We start from the raw sequence: 19,043 nt of genomic DNA on the forward strand, positions 1-19,043 counted from the left end.
TGATCCTTCCTGCACGTTAGATGCAGGAGAAATGAAAGGAACATCATCGAGACTTCTATAAGGTGTTTGTAGTCTCAGAACACTTGACACCGCGAATGGACAGGGCTCCGGCAACCGACAGAAGTTTCGCTGCCCTGAAAAATGAATCCAGATTCATTCATTCATTCATTCAAAAGTATTTATTGAGCACTTACTATTCATTCATTCAGCAGTATTTATCGAGCGCTTTCTATGTGCAGAGTGCTGTACTAAGCGCTTGGAATGTACGATTCGGCAACAGAGACGATCCCTGCCCACTGAAGGGCTCACAGTCTAATCGGGGGAGACAGACGGCGGAGCAAAACAGAACGAAACAAAAACAAGACAATAGCAAGATAAATACAATCAAGGGGATGTACACCTCATTAACAAAATAAATAGGGTAATAATATATACAAATGAGCACAGTGCTGAGGGGAAGGGGGAAGGGGGAGGAGCAGAGGGCCTGGGGGAGGGGAGGGGAGCAGAGGGAAAGGGGGCTCAGCTGAGGGGAGGGGAAGGGAGAAGGGGGAGGAGCAGAGGGTGGAGAGGGAGCAGAGGGAAAAGGGGGGGCTCAGTCTGGGAAGGCCTCTTGGAGGAGGTGAGCTCTCAGTAGGGCTTTGAAGAGGGGAAGAGAGTTAGTTTGGCAGCCGTGAGGAGGGAGGGCGTTCCAGGACAGCGGTAGGACGCGGGCCAGGGGTCGACGGCGGGATAGGCGCGAACGGGGGACGGTGAGGAGGCGAGCGGCAGAGGAGCGGAGCGTACGGGGTGGGCAGTAGAAAGAAAGAAGGGAGGAGAGGTAGGAGGGGGCAAGGGGATGGGGAGCTTTGAAGCCAACAGTGAGGAGTTTTTGTTTCGTGAGGAGGTTGATAGGCAGCCACTGGAGGTTTTTGAGGAGGGGAGTGACATGCCCAGAGCGTCTCTGTAGGGAGATGACCCGGACAGCGGAATGAAGAATAGACTGGAGTGGGGAGGAAGGGAGATCAGAGAGAAGGCTGATACAATAATCCAGTCGGGATATCATGAGAGCTTGTACCGGCAAGATAGCCGTTTGGATGGAGAGGAAAGGGCGGATCTTGGCGATATTGTAAAGGTGAGACCGGCAGGTGTTGGTGACGGATTGGATGTGTGGGGTGAATGAGAGAGCTAAGCATTCAGCTACTCCGGGGCAATGGGCTGGCTGTGTCGGAATTGGAGGGGCCTTGTCAGATCATTTTCCCATCACCATTGAAGTTAAGCAGGGTTGGGTTCACACTCGTGGAGAAGCAGCGTGTCTCAGTGGAAAGAGCACGGGCTGGGGAGTCAGAGATCATGGGTTCAAATCCCAGCTCGGCCACTTGTCAGCTGTGTGACTTTGGGCAAGTCACTTAACTTCTCTGGGCCTCAGTTACCTCATCTGTAAAAAGAGGATTAAGACGGTGAGTCCCACGTGGGAGAACCTGACCACCTTGTATCCTCCCCAGCGCTTAGAACAGTGCTTTGCACATAGTAAGCCCTTAACAAACGCCAACATTATTATTATTATTACTCTATGCCGAGAATAGAGAAGCAGCGTGGCATAGTGGAAAGAGTCTGGATATGGGAGTCAGAGCACCTGGGTTCCAATCCTGGCTCTATCATTTGCCTGCTGTGTGACCTTGGGCCAGTCACTTAATATAATGATAATAATAATAGGATTTAAGTGCTTACTATGTGCCAAGCACTGTACTAAGCACTGGAGTAGATACAAGATAATCAGGTCTGACAACGGGCTCACAGCCTAAGTAGGAGGGAGAAGAGGTATTTAAGCCCCATTTTGCAGATGAGGGAACTGAGGCATAGGGAAGTGAAGTCAGTCATTCATTCATTCAATTGTATTTATTGAGTGCTTACTGCGGGCAGAGCACTGTACTAAGCGCTTGGGAGAGTACAACAACAGACAGACACATTCCCTGCCCACAACGAGTCGGCTTCACTGACACTGTCCTCTCTTCTTAGTTCTCCTCCTATCTCTCTGGCCACTCATTCTCAGTCTCTCTCATGGGCTCCTCCTCCGTCTCCCACCCCCTAACTGGGGGGGGGGGGGGGGGCGTCGTCCCTCAAGGTTCAGTCCTGGGTCCTTTTCTATTCTCTATCTTCATTCATTCATTCATTCGATCAATCGTATTTATTGAGCGCTTACTGAGTGCAGAGCACTGGGGAAGTACAATACAAAAATAAACACTTTCGCTGCCCACAATGAGCTTACACTCTAGAGGGGGAGAGACAAACCTCACTACAAATAAATAAAATGACAGATCTCTACATAAGTGCTGTGGGGCTGGATGGGGGGAAGAGCAAAGGGAGCAAGTCAGGGCGATGCAGAAGGGAGTGGGAGATGAGGAAAGGTGGAGTTTAGTCTGGGAAGGCCTCTTGGAGGAGATGGGCCTTCAGTAAGGCTTTGAAGTAATTGTCTTTTGGATTTGAGGAGAGAGGGCGTTCCAGGCCAGAAGCAGGATGTGGGCTAGGGGTGGGTGGCGAGATAGGCGAGATAGAGGCACGGTGAGAAGATTAGCACTAGAGGAGAGAAGCCTGCGGGCTGGGTTGTAGAAGGAGAGGAAGGAGGAGGCGAGGTGGTGGAGTACTTTAAAGCCAAAGGTGAGGAGTTTTTATTTGCTGCAGAGGTGGATGGGGAACCACTGGAGTTTTTTGAGAAGCGGGGAGACGTGTCCTGAACGTTTTTGGAGAAGAATGTTCCGGGCAGCGGAGTGAAGTATGGACCGGAGTGGGGAGAGACAGGAGGCTGGGAGGTCAGCAAGGAGGCTGATGCAGTAATCCAGGCGGGATAGGATGAGTGATTGGATCGATGGGGTAGCAGGTTGGATGGAGAGGAAAGGGAGGATTCTGTGCTATGTTGTGCAGGTGGGACCGACAGGACGTAGTGATGGATCAGATATGTGGGTTGAATATTAACAGTGGTATTTCTCAAGCGCTCCCCGTGTGCCAGGCACCGTACCGAGCGCTGGGGTGGATACAAGCAAATAGGGCCAGGCACAGTCCCTGTCCCACACGGGGCTCCCAGTCTCAATCCCCATTTTACCGATGAGGTAACTGAGGCGCGGGGAAGCGAAGTGACTTGCCCAAAGTCACACAGCAGACAAATGGCGGAGGCAGGATTAGAACTCATGACCTTCTGACCGCCAGACCCGTGCTCTACCCACTACGCCATGCTGCTTCTCCATACAGAGAGGAGTTGTTAAGGACAATGCCAAGGTTACGGGCTTGTGAGACAGGAAGGACGGTGGTGCTGTCTACCGTGATGGGAAAGTCAGGGGGAGGACAGGGCTTGGGTGGGAAGATAAGGAGCTCTGTTTTGGACCTGGGAAGTTTGAGGTGACGGGAGGACATCCAAGTAGAGTTGCCTTGAAGGCGGGAGGAGTTGCCAGACTGGAGAGAGGGAGGAAGATCAGGGCTGGAGGTGTAGATTTGGGGATCATCTGCGTAGAGGTGGTAGTCCCAGCCATGGGGGTGAATGAGTTCTCCGAGGGAGTGGATGGAGAGGGAGAACAGGAGGGGACCCGGAACGGAACCTTGGGGGACTCCCATGGTTAAGAGGGGAGTGGCAGAGGAAGATCCCGCGAAGGAGACTGAGAATGACCAGCCACGGAGATAAGGGGAGAAGAACCAGGAGAGGACGGAGTCAGTGAAGCCAAGGTTGGATAACGTTTCCAGGAGAAGGGGGTGGCCCAGAGTGTCGAAGGCAGCTGAGAGGTCGAGGAGGATTAGGATGGAGTACAGGCCGTTGGATCTGCCAAGAACCTACACCCGCTCCCCTGACTTCAACTACCGCCTCGATGCAGACGATTCCCAAACCTACAGCTCCAACCCCCGTCTCTCTCCCTCTCCGCAGTCTCACATTTCCTCCTGCCTTTAAGACTTCTCTACTTGGATGACCTGCAGTCACCTCAAACTTCACATGTCTGAAACAGAACTCCTTATCTTCCCACCCAAAGCCTGTCCTCCCCGTGACTTTCCCAACACTTTAGACAGTGCCACCAACCTCCCTGTCTTCAAGCCCATAACCTCGGTGTCATCTTTGACTCTTCTCTCTCATTCAACCCACGTATTCGATCTTCCGCTAAATCCTGTCAGGTCCAACCTTCACAAAATTGCTAAAATCTACCTTTTCCTCTCCATCCAAACCACTACCGTGTTAATCCAAGCACTTCTCCTATCTCGCCTTGATTACTGTATCAGCCTCCTTGCTGACCTCCCTGCCTCCTGCCTCTCCCCGCTCCAGTCCATACTTCGTCCTCCTGCCTGGATCATTTTTCTACAAGTCCACGTTTCTCAAGTCCTCAAGACCCTCCAGTGGTTGCCCGCCCATCCGCCTCTGCATCAAACAGAAACTCCTTACCGTCGGCTTTAAAGCACTCAATCACCTTGCCCTCTCCTACTTCACCTCTCTTCTCTCCTACTACAACTCAGCCCGCACACTTCTCTCCTCTAATGCCAGTGTACTCCTTGGACCTCAGTCTCATCTATCTCACCACCAACCTCTAGTCCGTGTCCATGCGAGAAGCAACGTGGCTCAGTGGAAAGAGCCCGGGCTTGGGAGCCTAGAGGTCGCGCGTTCGAATCCCGGCTCCGCCACTTGTCAGATGTGTGACTCTGGGCAAGTCACTTCACTTCTCTGGGCCTCAGATACCCCATCTGTAAAAATGGAGATGAAGACCGTGAGCCCCGCGTGGGCCAAGCTGATCACCTTGTATCCTCCCCAGCGCTTAGACAGTGCTTTGCATATGTGCTTGGCACATAGTAGATGCTTAACAAATGCCATCATGATCATTATAATTATTATTATTATGTCCTTCCTCTGGCCTGGAACACCCTCCCTCTTCATATCCGACAATTTCTCTCCCCAACCTTCAAAGCCTTATTGAAGGCGCGTCTCCTCCAAGAGGCCTTCCCTGACTAAGCCCTCATTTCCTTTTCTCTCACTCCCTTCTGCCTCGCCCTGATTTGCTCGCTTTATTCACTCCCCTCCCGCAGCCCCACAGCACTTATGTACCTATCTGTCATTTATTTTTTTATATTAGTGTCTGTCTCCCCCTCTGGGCTGTAAGCTCGTTGTGATCAGGGAATGTGTTTGTTATATCGTACTCTCCCAAGCACTTATACAGAGTAAGTGCTCTCTAAATGCGATTCATGACGTGATTGATTGATTAGAAGCAGCGTGGTTTAGTGGAAAGAGCCCGGGCTTGGGAGTCAGAGGACGTGGGTTCTAATTCTGGCTCCGCCACTTGTCTGCTGTGTGACCTTGGGCAAGTCACTTCTCTGTGCCTCAGTCCCCTCATCTGTAAAATGGGGATGAAGACTGTGAGTCCCACGTGGGACAACCTGATGGCCTTGTAGCTACCCCAGAGCTTAGAACAGTGCTTGGCACATAGTAAGCGCTTAACAAATACCATTATTATTATTAAGTCACAAAGCACGTACGTGGCAGAGCAGGATTAGAACCCAGGTCCTCTGACTCCCAGGCCCATGCTCTTTCCACTAGACCACACTGCTTCCCTTACTTAACTTTCATTCGTTCATCCATTCAAACATACTTATTAAGCGCTTACTGTGTACAGAGCACTGTACTAGGTGCTTGGGAAAGCACAATACAATAATAAAGAGCGATAGTCCCTGCCCACAATGGATGTCTCTGTGCCTCAGTTTCCTTATCTGTAAAATGGGGATTGTTCATCCACCCTCCCCCTTTAGACTGTGAGCCCTGTGTGGGACAGGGATCCCGACTCTGCCCCTTGTCAGCTGTGTGACTGTGGGCAAGTCACTTCACTTCTCTGTGCCTCAGTTCCCTCATCTGTAAAATGGGGGTGAAGACTGTGAACCTCACGTGGGACAACCTCATTCCCCTGTATCTACCCCAGCGCTTAGAACAGTGCTCTGCACGGAGTAAGCGCTTAACAAATACCAACATTGTTATTATTATTATCAGGTCTGATCTTGTATCTATCCCAGCATATAATACAGTGCTTGGCACATAGGAAGCGCTTAACAAATATCCCAGTTATTCATTATTGTTATGCATCCGTGCTCTAGGACATAAAGAATTTGGAAGCTGGAACAAAATCTGATTCCAGACTCCGGGTAAGTCTTTCAACTCGACAGGCTGAGAGCGTCATCAAAATCCCTTGAAACACACAGGAGTTCCTACACACCAGATGCAGTGTTGTGTAAGCGCACACAGACGAAAACATGCCGATGACTGTGAAACGCTTCTCAAAACCACAAAACCCTATGACCTTCTGGAAAAGACGAAGGTTAGGTATCGGCCTGCACCTGGCGAAACCTCCATTGACGACACCCTGCTGAATGCTATCGTTCATTCATTTGATGCTATTAATTGAGGGTCTACTGCGTGGGAGGATACATTAAAAATAAAACACGCAGTTGAAGAACTTAGAGTCTAATGGGGGAAAGACTTGAATTTTACCACTTAGGTAGCACACGGTCCAACGACCCAAAGAAAGACGAACGTAGAAAATCGAGAGGGCTGGTGTCACCTTTTGTGAGGTAGAGACTATGATGCCGACATGACATCGGAATTTTTTTTTATGGTGTTTGTTAAGTACTTACTGTATGCCAGGAGACCCAATAGTGAACCGTACTAAGCACTGGGGTAGATAATACAAGATAATCGGGCTGCCCGCAGTCCCTGTCCCACCTAAGGCTCACATTCTTAATCCCCATTTTACAGATGAGGGAACCGAGGCCCAGAGAAGTTAAGTGACCTGCCCAAGATCACACAGCCAGCCAGTGGCAGAGCCAGGATTAGAACCCAGGCCTTCTGGCTCCCAGGCCCAGGCTTTATCCACCAGGCCATGCTGCTTTCCACTTTGAGAACAGTTCCAACACCACCCACCCACAATATTTTGCTCTCAGGTGGCATGACAGAGTCACACACTATGAGGTTCTGGACGGCTTGTCACATCACCTATTCACTGGGTGAGAACGTACGAGGCGAACGGGCAACTGAAGGATATTTCACGATGAACTACGATGAGCTGAAATGTAACTGTTAAAAGGAAGGGAGGACATGAAAAAAGGCTTTAAAGATACAATATAATAAAATGTAAAATGATGCATCACAGTCATGCACCTTTTGGGGAGAGAGTGGCCAGCCTGGAATGCAGCAATCAGAAATGAGGTAACTCTCTTGCAGCAGAGGTTTTGAGAAGCTCGGGACACCGTGGCCTAGTGGCACGGCCTGGGGAGTCGGAGGACTTGGGTTCCAATGCTGGCCCTGCCCCTTGTCTGCTGTGTGACCTTGGGCAAGTCACTTAACTTCTCTGGGCCTCAGTTACCTCATCTGTAAAATGGGGATTAAGACTGCGAGCGCCATCTGAGACAGGGACCGTGTCCAACCCGATTACCTCGTATCTACCCCGGTGCTTAGAACAGTGCTTGGCACAGAGTAAGCGCTTAACAAAGACCATAATTATTAGTATTAGCAGAAAATGTGATATAAGAGGGATTATCAGGCATGCACTGCTTTCATTAGCCAAAGTACACGCCAATAAAATCTTGCCATTGGTAGTGTCATCTTGGAACCTGCAGGATAAGCTCTGCATAAACATTCCCTCACATATTACAAAATTGCTCTGCCTGCCAGACTGTCAACTCCCCGGGTAGTCAAGGTATTTTTTAGCTCCCGAGGAGTACAGTACATCACGTGTCCGAGAAGCAGCACGGCCTAGTGGAAAAAGCTTGGGCCTGAGAGTTGGAGGACCTGGGTTCTAATTCCAGCCCTGCCATTTTCCTTCCTGCTGGGTGACCTTGAGCAAGTCACTTAACTACTCTGTGCCTCGGTTTCCTCATCACCAAAATGGGGATTTAAAACCTGCTCTCCTTCTTATTTTTTTTCCAGGGGATTTGTTAAGCACTTACCATCTGCCAGGCACCGTACTGAGTGCCGGGGTAGATACAAGTTAATCAGGTTGGACACAGTCCATGCCCCGTATGGGGCTCACAGGCTTAATCTCTATTTTACAGATGAGGTAACTGAGGTGCAGAAAAGTTAAGTGACTGGCCCAAGGTCACACAGTAGACAAGCGGAGGAGCCATGATTAGATCCCAGGTCCTTCTGTCTCCCAGGCCTGGGCTCTACCCACTAGGCTACACCGCCTCTCTGCTTCTTACTTGGCCTGTGAACCCCGCTGTATCGGCCCGACTGTCTCGCATCTACCCTCGCATTTCGTTCAGTGCTTGGCGTATAGTAAGCACTTAGCAGATGCCATTACCATCATTATTATCATTTCTGAAGTATTCTCCTAAGCACTCAGTGCAGTACTTTACATTCGATAGGTACCCAATAAATACCACTCATGATGATGACATTGGGTTGCAAAGCATCATGCTAGACACTGGGGAACATATAGATAATAGAGGCCAACCTACAGAGTGGGCAGGGGCCTAGCGGTGAAATTTTGACCTAGCCTGGAGTTGGTTTCCAAGTATGCTAAGATTCAATCGATCGGTACTATGTCTTGTGTACCTACTGCGAAGCAGTAGAGAAGCAGCGTGGCTCAGTGGAAAGAGCACGGGCTTAGGAGTCAGAGGGCATGGGTTCTAATCCCGGCTCCGCCGCTTGTCAGCTGTGTGACTGTGGGCGAGTCACTTCACTTCTCTGGGCCTCAGTTACCTCATCTGTAAAATGGGGGTTAACTGTGAGCCTCACGTGGGACAACCTGATGACCCTGTATCTACCCCAGCGCTTAGAACGGTGCTCGGCACATAGTAAGCGCTTAACAAATACCAGCATTATTATTATTACTATTACTGTACTTGGAGCCCTGTTCTAAGTGGTTGGGAAAGTACAGTAGAGGTGAAAGACTGGATTCCTGCCCAAGGGGGATCTTATAATCTAATGGGGGAAACCGATAGAAAATAATTGATGTGACCTGGGGGGAAGAAAAATAAAGCAGGGAAAGCCTCCTGGAGGAGGCGGGGTATCAGAAGGGCGTTGAAGTTGGGGAGAACTGAGGTCTGTCACACTTAGCTTTATGAGCGCTGTGAATTGTTTTCAATTTGCTCGTGCTTTCAACACTACCAGGCCTCCTCTGGGTGTTATTTCTTACTCTCTTCCTTCCATTTTCTGTGCCTCATGTATCCCATTCATAAATGCTTGAAATGAAAATATTAATCCTTTGATCTCTATGAGGGAAAACCACTTGATCTAAATGCAATATATTCTCTGTACTGCTCCCGCTGTTTGTCAGTAATGTTTGTCTTTTCGTCTTCCCCAGTTAGATTGTAGAAGCAGCGTGGCACAGTGGAAAGAGCACAGGCTTGGGAGTCAGGGGAAGCGGGTTCTATTCCCGGCTCCGCCACTTGTCTGCTGTGTGACCTTGGGCCGGTCACTTCACTTCTCCGGGCCTCAGTTCCCTCATCTGTAAAATGGGGATTAAGACTGCGAGCCCCACGTGGGAGTACCTGATTACCTTGTAACTACCCCGGCGCTTAGAACAGTGCTTGGCACGTAGTAAGCGCTTACCAAATACCATAACTATTATTATTATTATTATTCCTTGAGGGCAGGGAATGTCTGTCTTCCTTCTGTAGAGTTCTTCCAAGTGCTTAGTGCCGTGCTGATCACTCGACAAGCACTTCATAAATATCACCGATCAGTCAGTGGCAGTATCGAAAGCCTACTGTACGCAGACTAATTCACCAGCTCAAGCATCTGGTGAATTTAAAGGGGAAAGGAGTTCCAGGCAGGAGGAGGGGGGTGGTGAACCAGGGGTCAGAGGAGGGAGAGTCGGCAGTGAGGCACAGTGAGAAGGTGAGCTCGACAGGAGTGGAGAGTGAAGTGGATAGGAAAAGGAGCGTGAGCTGATGGAGTGCCTGAAAGCCAACCGTCAGGAGTTTCTGACCATTTGTCGAGGAGAGGAATGGGTCAACACTGAAGGCTTCTGAGGTATGGAGAGATTCATTCGTTCATTAAACCGTATTCATTGAGCGCTTACTGCGTGCAGGGCACCGTACTGAGTGCTTGGGAAAGTACAGTACGACGATAAAGTGACATTCAGCAACGAGCTTACAGACTAGAGGAGGGGAGACGGACATCAACACAAAGAAATAACGTGGGCAGAGCATTTAAGAAAGATGATCCAAGTATAGACTGGAGAGGGGAGAGGCTGGAGGCAGAGATACCATTGAGGAGGCTGATACGGTAGGGTGGCTAAGGCAAGACAAGCGCCCGGAGCTGGGTGAGCCCCCACCACCCCTGTCCCCCTAAAAGCCTCTCGCAAGCCCCACCAGACCTGCGCCAGGTACCGTACCCAGTGCTAATCCCCTTCCCACGGCAATTGCCTTCAATGCAGCACTGGGCCCCGGCTCCCACAAGTGGGAATGGAGACTAGGACAGACCGGAGCAGGATGGAAGCAGCTGTTTCCGTGGGCACGGCTGCCAGGGCTGCCCCGCCGGCCCTTTCCACCCCCCTCCCTGCTGGGACGCACGCGGGTTGGTGGGTGGGTGCGGGGCAACATACCAGAGCAAGCCATCGAGCCAGCCAGGTGGTCTCAGTGAGGCTGAGAGTTGGATAGCGTGTGGGCCAACAAGATAGCGAAGGTAACTCCGGACAGTCCCCGGAAGGGAGGTCGCAGGGGAGCGAGAACTAACCGAAGACGGATATGTGGCCGCTGTCTTTCCGTGGGAGCTTCTGGAGCTGGGAGGACCCAGCTGTGCGGAGGCGGGAGGGAGGAGATGCTATTTCACCCCTGTCCCGTCCTGCTCCCGAGGCGCAGCGGAGGAAGATCTGACAGAATTTAGTGACAGACCGAATGAGGAAGTTGACAGAGAATGAGGAGTCACGGATAATGCCAGGGATGTGGGGTTCAGAGACAGGGAGGACGATGGTGCCGTCAACTGCAATGGAAAAGCTAGGTGGCAGGGAGGATTTGGGAGGGAAGATGAATTCAATCAATCGGTCAATCGATGGTATTTATTGAACACTATGTGCAGAGCACTGTACCGAGCACTTGGGAGAGTACAATAAAACAGAATGAGCAGTTTTTGACAGTGAGTTTTAAGGTGGCAGCAGAACATCAAAGCCAGGGGAAAAAAAAGGTTGCAGTCGGGGCTGGAGAGATAGATTTGAGAATCATCTGCTTAGAGGTAGTGACTGAAACTATAGGGGGGGATGAGCTCTCTCTCTCTCTCTCTCAGGAAGAGAGTGTGAAGTGAGAAAAGAAGATTCCCACAATAGGTACACATATCCCTCTACTCTGGCCTTTCCCGGGGTGGCTCAGTGGAGAGAGCCCTGGCTTGGGAGTCAGAGGTCATGGGTTCAAATCCCTGCTCAGCCACTTGTCAGCTGTGTGACTTTGGGCAAGTCACTTAACTTCTCTGGGCCTCAGTTACCCCATCTGTAAAATGGAGAGTAAGATTGTGAGCCCACGTGGGACAACCTGATCACCTTGTATCTTCCCCAGCACTTAGAACAGTGCTTTGCACATAGTAAGTGCTTAACAAATGCCATCATTATTATCATTATTTTTATTTCCCCTATCATTTATTTCAATGTCTATTTCTCCCTCTAGGCTGTAAGCTCCTTGAGGGCAGGGATCCGGCCCGCCAACTCCGTTGTACTATATTCTCTCATGTGCTTAGTTCAGCGTTCTGCATCAAGTAAGCGCTCGAATAAATAAGATCAACTGATTAGAAAGAAGCCTCCAGGGACACCCACAGAAGGGCCAGCGAAGCAGACCGAGAAGGAAAAAATGGCTGGAGAGTTTCCAGATCACTTCTTCAGCCACGCTCGGCTTTCTTAGACCACCCCGGTAGGAATCGAGTTCGGTTCCTTTCCCACATCCCTCAGTGTTCAGCATTCGTCCATTCATTCGATAGTATTTATTGAGGGCTTACTATGTGCAGAGCACTGTACTAAGCGCTTGGAATGGACGATTCGGCAACAGATAGAGACTATCCCTGCCCATCGACGGGCTCACAGTCTAAAAGACACATGGAGAAGCAGCGTGGCTTAGTGGAAAGGGCGCAGGCTCGGTAGTCAGAGGACGTGGGTTCTAATCGTTTAGACCGTGAGCCCGTCGTCGGGCAGGGATCGTCTCTATCTGGTGCCGAATTGTCCATTCCAAGCGCTTAGTACTGTGCTCTGCATGTAGTAAGCGCTCAATAGATACGATTGAATAATCCCGGCTCTGCCACTTGTCTGCTGGGGGACCTTGGGCAAGGTGCTTAACTTCTCTGTGCCCTCTGGAAAATGGGGATAATAATAATGTCGGTATTTGTTAAGCACTTACTATGTGCAGAACACTGTTCTAAGTGCTGGGGTAGGTACAGGCTCTGCCACTTGACAGCTGTGTGACTGTGGGCAAGTCACTTCACTTCTCTGGGCCTCAGTTCCCTCATCTGGAAAATGGGGATTAACTGTGAGCCCCACGTGGGACAACCTGATGACCCTGTATCTCCCCCATCGCTTAGAACAGTGCTCTGCACATAGTGAGCGCTTAACAAATACCAACATTATCATTATTATTACAGGGTCATCAGGTTGTCCTACGTGAGGCTCCCAGTCTTCATCCCCATTTTCCAGATGGGGGACCTGAGGCCCTGAGAAGTGAAGCGACTTGCCCACGGTCACCCAGCTGCCAAGTGGCAAGAGGAAGTGGATTCATTCAATTCAGTAGTATTTATTGAGTGCTATGTGCAGAGCACTGTACTAAGCGCTTGGAATGGACAATTCGGCAACAGATAGAGACGATCCCTGCCCGTTGACGGGCTCCCAGTCTAATCGGGGGAGACAGACCGACAAAAACAGTAGAAATAAATAGAATCAAGGGGGTGAAGACCGGGAGCCCCACGTGGGACGACCTCATCAGCTCGTACCCACCCCAGCGCTCCCAGCAGCGCTCGGCCCGTCGCGAGCGCTCAACCCACACCCTCGTCTTTCTCGCCTAGGCGGGGAAGTTGACCGTGGAGGCCGAAGGGGACCGACCTAACGTCCTTCGAAACGGGATCTGGGGCCAAGACAATATTTTTATTCCCCTCTCTTTGCCCGAGGTGGAGAGCCCTGAGCTGGGACTTAATGGTGGTATCTGTAGAGAAGCAGCGTGGCTCAGTGGCAAGAGCCCGGGACTAGGAGTCAGAGGTCATGGGTTCGAATCCCAGCTCTGCCACTTGTCAGCTGTGTGACTGTGGGCAAGTCACTTCACTTCTCTGTGCCTCAGTGACCTCATCTGTAAAAGGGGGATGAAGACTGTGAGCCTCACGTGGGACCACCTGATGACCCTGTCTACCCCAGCGCTTAGAACAGTGCTCTGCACAGAGTAATCGCTTAACATAATGTTGGTATTGGTTAAGCGCTTACTCTGTGCAGAGCACTGTTCTAAGCGCTGGGGGAGATACAGGGTCATCAGGTGGTCCCACGTGAGCCGCACAGTCTTTATACCCATTTTCCAGATGAGGGAACTGAGGCACAGAAGTGACTTGCCCACAGTCACACAGCTGCCGAGTGGCAGAGCGGGAACTTCCGTCACGCTGCGGCTCCCGGCAGGGGAGAAAAGTCGCTCCGGGAGACTGTGGGAATAACGGGAAGGCGCAACGGGAATGACAAATGGCCCGCGGGCGGCTGTCAGCCGGCGCAGCCAGGCCTCGCGCTCGCGCGCTGAAGGCGAGCGGAGCGCAGCCCGGCGCAGGCGCGATCCTAGTCACGTGCCGCAGGCCGCGCGGACGGGAGAGGCTCGAGGTTGGCGGAGCCGATGACGTAGGGGCGGGAGGGCGGGAGGGGCTGTCTGTGATTGGTCCAGACGCAGGCCGGGGGCGGGGCCTCCGCCGTTGCCGTTGCCATGGCTCCGGGGCTCCGCCCCCTCGGCTGGCCGCCATCTTGTTGTTGATCGACCCCACCGGGCAGAGCCGGGAGTCAGCCGGAGCGGCCGGGCCGGGCTGGCTGCTGCGGGGCTGAGCCACCAGCACCGCCTCCCGGTCGGGTGGCCCCAACTCAACAGGGCCGGCCCCAGCCCCTCTGGGGAGCCGCAGGCTCGGCCTGCCAAGCGGCGATCGGTGAGCGGTGGGGTACCCCGCGGGGATGGAGAGTTGGGGACGGGGGTGGGGGCAGCGCGGCGGCCCTCGTCCCGGGCCGGGAAGACAGGTGCGGCGTCGTGGGGGCCGGGCCGGAAGGAGACGTTGGGGCGAGAGAAGGGGAAGCGCGAGCTCCCTTCCCCGTCCCCTTCTACGATAAGAGAAACGGGAGAGCCGGCGAATGGGTGGCAAGTGGGGGAGCCCCCCGTCCCCCCTAAAAAAAAAAAGGGGGATCGCCCCAAAAGGTTGCGGGGGGGAGAATGGAGAACCCCAGGCTGCCGGGGACGGGGTGCGGGGGGTAATGTGGAGGAGAACATATCGGGGAAGGATGGTGGCGAGAGAACGTCGGGAGGCGAGGATGATTTGCCCCGGGGTGATAGATTCGGTGTCGGGCAGCCGAGGGGATGCCCCTGGCAGCGGGTGGAGTTGGGGTCCGTAGCGCCCCGGGACGGTGCTCGGCACACAACAGCCGTTGTCGCCGCTGCCGCCGATAGGATCAGTGGGGGGTGTCATCGAGGGGCGAAAGGAGCATCGGGTGAGCGGCCAGTCCCCGTTCCCAACATCGAGAGTCCCGTCCTGGGACGGTTCACCGCCCCCCACCCCGCAACGTTCACCTCCCCGTCTCCGCGTGGCATCTCCGCCGACCGCATCCACAGATGGGGCCCTCGACGATAAAGGTCGGGGAGGAGGGAGGAAAGGATCGCTTCGGTAGGCGGAGGGGCTTCCCCGTGGGGAGGCAAAAATCTCTACCCCCCCCCCCCGCCCCCTCCATCTCTACCGGCGAGCTGCGTGTTGACATTTTGGCGAAGGGGAGGCAGGGGCAGGTGTACGGGGTAGATGGCGACAGGTCATTTGGCTTGGGGGCCCGCGATCGGGCTGCGAGCTAGCGGTTCCGCAGGCCGCTCTCTGTCCTGGAAGTGCTCGGGTGACGGTTGGAAACCCACGGCCGGGTGTGTGGTGCGGGAGGATGATACCATCCACCTTTTAATCTGTAAGTACATAAGCGGCCCGGCTTGCTCCCCTCGGGGTGATAATTCGGCTTCCGAGTAGAAGGGAGAGTTTCTTTCTAAATATCTTCTCCGAGAAGGTAGTTCCTGTGTGATAGTTCCGATTTGGCCATTCCAAGCGCTTAGTACAGTGCCGTGCACGTAGTAAGCGCTCAATAAATACCATGGAACGAACGAGAGGAAAAAACCCGGACGGTAACCCCTGGCATTTTTTGCTCACCGTCTCTCCGAGTGGCTTGCGCCGCCCGCCTTGCTGCGGCTGCCTGGGCTGCAGAGGCCTAGTCCGAGATATGCACGCTACTCCCCACTATTCACTTCAGGTACCCGTTTTGCTCTTTCTAATGGAAAAAGCGTGCTAAGTGTGCAGATGTGGCCGGTTTCCCCTTTTTTGAAATTTGCTTCCTCTTCCTCTCGACGGGGACGGGCAGGATTATTGTAAGGCTTCTCCCGTCACCCTTTTTTCTCTAAAGAAGGCCGGTTTGGCTGTGTTGCTTTTCTCCCTGAGCACTGAAAGGAAGGTTCGCTTCCAGCTTAGGTCAACAGAAAGCTGCCCTTTTGACGGGCTTAATGTAGGAGCAGGTGCAGGAAATGCAGCTGTGCGTGAAGAGAGAGGGAAAGGAGAAGAAACTCACGTACCACAAACCAAACTTCTGGCCCAAGTCAAGTTTCTTAATTGCCCCGTCTGAAGACCTGGAGAATAAAGAGGTCATGGGTTCGAATCCCGGCCCCGCCACTCGTCGGCTGTGTGACTGTGGGCAAGTCACTTCACTTCTCTGGGCCTCGGTTCCCTCATCTGTAAAATGGGGATTAAGACTGCGAGCCCCACGTGGGGCAACCTGATGACCCTGTATCTCCCCCAGCACTTAGAACAGTGCTCTGCACCTAGTAAGTGCTTAACAAATACCTATATTATTATTATTAAAAGTCCTTGTTCATTTTAAAGTCTCTTTATCTTCTCTTGGTGTCTCTCTAGGGGTTTATGGATTCAAGGGTCTGATTATAATGGCATTTGTTAAGCACTTACTACGTGTCAAGTATTGTCCCAAGTGCTGGGGTAGACCAGGTTGGACACAGACAACAGGAATTTAACCTCCTTTTTACAGATGAGGAAAAGGAGGCACGGAGCGGTCGAGTGACTCGCCCAAGGTCACGCAGCAGACCAGTGGCAGAGCTGGGATTAGAACCCAGGTCCTCTGACTCCCAGTCCTGAGCTCTTTTCCACTAAGCCACGCTGCTGCTCGTGCGGCTTGTGTGTCTCTGGAGTGAGCCCAGGCTGAATTTCAAGTGTTTTCTCCTCACCTTTGAGCCTGGAGTTGCAAAGTAATGGAGAGGGGGCCATTGCAGCTTCACAGGCCCCTCAACTCAGGCTGTTCTTTAAGAACACACTCGTTCATCTTGCCACAAGTTGGAGGCAGGCTGAGGTTTTCCGTCTGTCTTTGTGCTTATCACCATAATACTTTTTGTTCCTTCACCTGAAGGGTCAAGATTACAAAGGGTCACAAGATCACAGCTTTCCTTTATGGCCAGTTGAGTGGTGAGGCTTGTTTCGAGGAACCAGTTCACATCAAATTATTTCCTTTGCTCCTCCCATTCTAAAACCTGTCTGAAACCTAGATGATTACTACTATAATAGACTTTTTTATCCTAGGTTTAAGCTCCAAGTTGGTTAAATTTAGAAATGGTTAGATGATATCTCTCCTTCTCCGGTTAGCTCTGGTTTACCGAAATCCAGGAAAATGATGCCTTTAGCGGTTTCCATCTCGAAGGCCCAAGTGTGATGGTCTTGCCCTTCGTGTTGTCCCTCGAAGTCCGCGACAACAGAGCTTGGGAAACTAGTCATCCTCACCCTAACTTCTTTTGACCTTGGACCTTAAACTCGTGAGCCGAACGTGCTCCCCTAATCATCTTTCTCTCGATGCAGAATCTTGCCTTCTCAGGTCGCGGTAGAGGAAAAAAGGCAAGCCGACTTGCCCTCAGAAGATGCTTTCACGGAATTGTTCTTCCTTAGAATACAGACGTAAGTAGGGTTTGGTGGACCAGGCTTCCCCAGTCTGAAATCGCCCCAGTTTTGAAAGAGGAGCTGAAGCAGTCGTTTGTGTCGTCTAGTGGCATTACAGCTCCCATAAGGCAAGAGGGGTGGAAGCATGGAAACAGTGGGAAGGCTTCTAAAATTTATTCTAAGTTTTCTCGGAAAGATTCACCACAAAATAATGGTTTTCTTCGGGAGAAAGAAAATCTCCCCTGTGGCTTTCCTACTTCAACTGGTTTCCATTTGGTTTGCTGCTGGTCCCTTATTGCACTAATCCCCTAAACAGTATGTGCCCGGTGGCGGGGACTGACTAGAAAGAAGAACATTCAGATTTCAAGTGGCTTTTCCAAAACCATAGCAAGAATAGTGAAGTGATTGGTGCAAAGTTGTCTGAGCTGTCAGTCCGTGACGTGTCACTTTGAGTTGACAACTTGTGATTTCTGCAGAGGTGCTCTTTAGTGTCAGAGCAAAAAGCATTAGAGATTGTCTCATTACCATCGGTTGCTAGCTATTTTCACTGTGTGTGCGTTTATATACATTTGCTCACAAGGCTTCAAGAGACATCTCGAAGACGTCTGAAGCCTGGATGAAATGTTGGCCAAAGCAGTTCAGCAAGAAGCAACCCAAGTGTGACAAACCACCCTGAAAATAAAAAGCCTCTGCATGCACTACCAACTGCGAAAACCTATTCAGCAGCCTATGTGAGTGGTGAAAGAGCCCTTTTAGCTGTATCGGACAAAGACTGGGCTATCTGGGGTTGTCATCCCATCACAATGTGGTGTATTGACACAAAAATTTCACTTCAGTCGCATTGTCTTTGAGCAGGACTGTATCCCGTGCTAGCCTCTTCCCTGATCTTCCTGCCTCCGCTCTCTCCCCTCTCTAGTCTGAACATCACTGGGCTGCCCAGATGATTTTTTTTAAAGCTCTCATTCTGTTTTTACGCCTTCCCACTCCTCAGAAACCTCTGTCGGTTGCCCGTTCCTCTCTACGTCAAGCAGACCCTCCTGACCCCCCCGTCTTTACTTTAAGGCAGTCAACCAGTTCTCTCCCTCCTACTCTTCCACTCTCTTTCCCCGCTCCACCCAAGCTCGCGTGCTTCGTTTCTCTCAGGCTAACCTACTCACTCTACCTCGTTTTCTTCTCTCCTGCCGCTGAGCTCTTGCTCCCACCCTTCACCCCGTGTGGCATTCTCTCCCCACCTATTACCGACGGATCCCGGCTCTCCCTATCCTCAGCGCCCTTCTGAAGTCCCATCTCCTTCCCGGATTCATTTCGGATCTTCCGTCCTTATGCCCCTGTACTGCCCCTTCGGCACTTCTGTGCTCCCTAAGCTCTTGGATACTCACAATCTCCCTTACCCCACACCCCCTTGAGAAGCACTTAAATGCATATCTTATGCTGAGTTACTCTTCCCTCTCAATAATTTATTTTACTGTCCGATTCCCCTGTTAAATCATAAGTTCCTGCAGGGCAGGAATTATGTCTAGTAATTCTGTTGTGCTCTCTCACGCTTAGTTCAGTAGGAGCTGAGAGAGTACCGTTGATAGCACTTTGCCACGTATGTGGAAATGGACCGTTCTGGCGGTTGCTATTTGAGCTGCTGCTATAGTAGGCTGCGCATATAGACTCATTTCTCAGCTCTTTCTGGGAAGAACTCGATTGCTGGAGTTTTCTGGGGGAATAACATCCATCGTCAGTGTGTTTTCTCAGTTTCCCGATTGACCTGGTGCTCAATTAAAAAAAAAAATAAAACCGTGCAGAGAAAATATTACCTTTAATTTTGGGTTTTTCACCTCTGGCTGCAGTCACTACAACTACAGAAGCAAAATTCTTAAGCCTGATTGCAGACAGGGCCGTTGCTGGGCTATAGTATAAGGTGTTGTAGGTCACTTTAAGATTCCGTTTGAGAGGTGAATTGTTT

General features: G+C 51.6%; 1 protein-coding gene across 12 annotated transcripts in view; it reads left to right on the plus strand.

The window, feature by feature from the left end:
• Nucleotides 1–13,907: 13,907 nt before the first annotated feature.
• The window catches only part of IP6K1 (inositol hexakisphosphate kinase 1), a 78,165-nt gene continuing 73,029 nt past the window's right edge, over nucleotides 13,908–19,043 (plus strand). For 7 of the 12 annotated variants that reach the window (XM_029049841.2, XM_029049843.2, XM_029049839.2 and 4 more), the window contains exons 1-3: nucleotides 13,910–14,065; nucleotides 17,012–17,107; nucleotides 17,670–17,820. The gene's annotated coding sequence lies outside the window, so the exon portion shown is untranslated. Of the gene's footprint in view, nucleotides 14,066–14,932; nucleotides 15,075–17,011; nucleotides 17,108–17,669; nucleotides 17,821–19,043 lie in introns of those variants that run through there. The other 5 variants (XM_029049844.2, XM_029049849.2, XM_029049851.2 and 2 more) reach the window with 4 other exon arrangements.

Source organism: Ornithorhynchus anatinus, chromosome X1 (genome assembly GCF_004115215.2).
Source record: "Ornithorhynchus anatinus isolate Pmale09 chromosome X1, mOrnAna1.pri.v4, whole genome shotgun sequence".
Classification (NCBI taxonomy): Eukaryota; Metazoa; Chordata; class Mammalia; order Monotremata; family Ornithorhynchidae; genus Ornithorhynchus; species Ornithorhynchus anatinus.